The sequence below is a fragment of the Octopus sinensis genome, unplaced genomic scaffold (genome assembly GCF_006345805.1).
Source record: "Octopus sinensis unplaced genomic scaffold, ASM634580v1 Contig07147, whole genome shotgun sequence".
Classification (NCBI taxonomy): domain Eukaryota; kingdom Metazoa; phylum Mollusca; class Cephalopoda; order Octopoda; family Octopodidae; genus Octopus; species Octopus sinensis.
In genome coordinates, this window is record NW_021829875.1 from 27,501 (window position 1) to 30,000 (window position 2,500).

General features: G+C 38.2%; 1 protein-coding gene across 3 annotated transcripts in view; it reads left to right on the plus strand.

Annotated features, from left to right (window-relative positions):
• The window catches only part of LOC115227787 (ankyrin repeat domain-containing protein 46-like), a 19,309-nt gene that overhangs the window by 12,957 nt on the left and 3,852 nt on the right, over positions 1 to 2,500 (plus strand). The window contains exon 1 of one of the 3 annotated variants that reach the window (XR_004997137.1): positions 540 to 930. The exons of 1 other annotated variant lie outside the window; for it this stretch is intronic. The gene's annotated coding sequence lies outside the window, so the exon portion shown is untranslated. Of the gene's footprint in view, positions 1 to 539; positions 931 to 2,016; positions 2,332 to 2,500 lie in introns of those variants that run through there. One more of the 3 variants, XR_003883159.2, reaches the window with a different exon arrangement.

Here is a 2,500-nt window from a genome sequence, read left to right on the forward strand (position 1 = left end):
CTCCAGCATGGCCGCAGTCAAATGACTGAAACAAGTAAAAGAGTAAAAGAGTATATATGTGTGTGTGCGTATGTGTGTGTACACATATACATAAGAAGCCCGTCATATATATATATATTTATATTTATATGTATATACATATAAATATATGAGCCCGTGGTATATATATATATATATATATATATATTTACACACACACAGGCACACACACACACACACACACACACACACACACATATATAATATATATATATATATATATATATATATATATATATAATGTTACTACATTGGCGTTGGCCATTAAAACAGACAACACACATTTAACAATAAACGGTGAAATGCTTTTATTACTCACAAGATACAAAGAGATTTCAATGGGTTTAATCGACATACGTGGGCCTCTCTCTTTCTCTCTCATAGTTTTTCAAACAACTATGAAAAATTTAGGTCACACCAAATGAACTGAATTAGACTTTGAGCGGGTAAATAGTACAAACACCATTCAGCTTAAAATCGATAAACACATATGAGAAATTCACGTAAATGAAGGAGTGGCAGAATATTGAGAGAGAGAATAATGAAAGGAGATACAAAGAATAAACAGATAAAGAAGAAGAAAAAAAGCAATGACTGCCATAACGTATCTCCTGCTAAAGTTACACTATATTTAATTATGTAATTGAATACAATTTATTCATTCTCGCGAACCAGAACAGACTGGAACGGATTATTAAAGACTGGAACGGATTATTAAAGACTGGAACGGATTATTAAAGACGGGAACGGATTATTAAAGACTGGAACGGATTATTAAAGACTGGAACGGATTATTAAAGACTTGAACGGATTATTAAAGACTGGAACGGATTATTAAAGACGGGAACGGATTATTAAAGACTTCCACTGCTGAAAATATTTTGCCTTGCGGTAAAGTAAAGATTTTTCGACTCTTATAAGTTAAGATAGAATTAATTTATCAATTAATGTATGTATGTATGTAGGTACTACTTAAGAAGAGTGGTCCCGGTGCGTGCACTCGCGCATCCGCGCTAGCTAGTCGTGACTAGTCGATCCTTACTTTGTGTTTTATTTACTTTGCTAGGTAGTCGTTTTAGGATCGACTAGTTACGACTAGCTAGCGTGGATGCGCGAGTGCGCAAGTACGCGCACGGGGACCACTCTTCTTAAGTAGTACCTGTATTATGTATTATGTATGTATATCTTTTCTAATGGCTTGAGACTCGAACCCCTCTCGTTTCTCCTCCGGTGTTTCGTGTGACAACAGGTGGACTTGCCTCGTCGTTTGAAACCGGAGTTTTATTTCTCGTTACTGTCGTGTCACCACGGCATTTCTTTGGCATTGGTGCCTGTCCTGCCTCTTTCCATGGCCCTCCCACTTCTGGAGCGTCGGACTTCAGATTATTGAAAAATATTATGTTGTCTTCTACGCATCACACTGAATGTTCTGAAATAAAATATCTAAAAAATCCACAATAAATCCCGTCACATGTAATTCATTTTTGTTGTTTCGAAATTCAATGACGTCTTCTTATTTCATTCATTTACCAAACTTCATAAAAATCGGTCCAGCAAATTTTCAATTATATTTATCTTTATGTGGGTCTATGTGTGTACACTCATAGATACGCAAACATATTTACGTACACCTATGGATGTGCGTGCATATACTTGTGTGTGTGTATATAGGCGGCGAGCTGACAGAAACGTTAGCACGCTGGGCGAAATGCTTAGCGGCATTTCGTTCGCCGTTACGTTCTGAGTTCAAATTCCGCCGAGGTCGACTTTGCCTTTCATCTTTTCGGGTTCGATTAATTAAGTACCAGTTACACACTGGGGTCGATGTAATCGACTTAATCCCTTGGTCTGTCTTTGTTTGTCCCCTCTGTGGGTAATAAAGAAATAGGTATTTCGTCTGCCGGTACATTCTGAATTCAAATCCGCCGAGGTCGACTTTGCCTTTCATCCTTTCACCCGTTTCTCTGTCCTTGTTTGTCCCCTCTATGTTTAGCCCCTTGTGGGTAATAAACAAATATATACTGGTATGTGTGTGTTCGTGCATTGACGTTGTTTACATTTCGTACATCGACGAAATATGTGAAAACTTGTTAATCTTGGGAAAGGACATATTTTGAAAACATGAATTTAATATTGACTAATAATAAAGGGGTGGAACTGAACCCGTGTGTGTGTTAATAATGACTCACCCTGTGTGGGAAGAAGCTTACTTCCCTCATTACTGTGTGGACGGGTTCTTCTTGTGACGCCTTTGTATACCAACGTCGTGAATTATTGAAGCACAGCTACCAGGTAAGACATTTGTTTTGGGGGGATTTAGTGGGGGTTTGTTGCGCGTGTTTATTTATATTCGTCGAACAAGAAATCTCCACAGAGTTCCTGGCAAATTCTCTGCATGTGTGTGTGAAGTCTCACTTAACGGTGGGAAGTGTGTTTGGTGGGGCGTATCCCTCCTAAAACT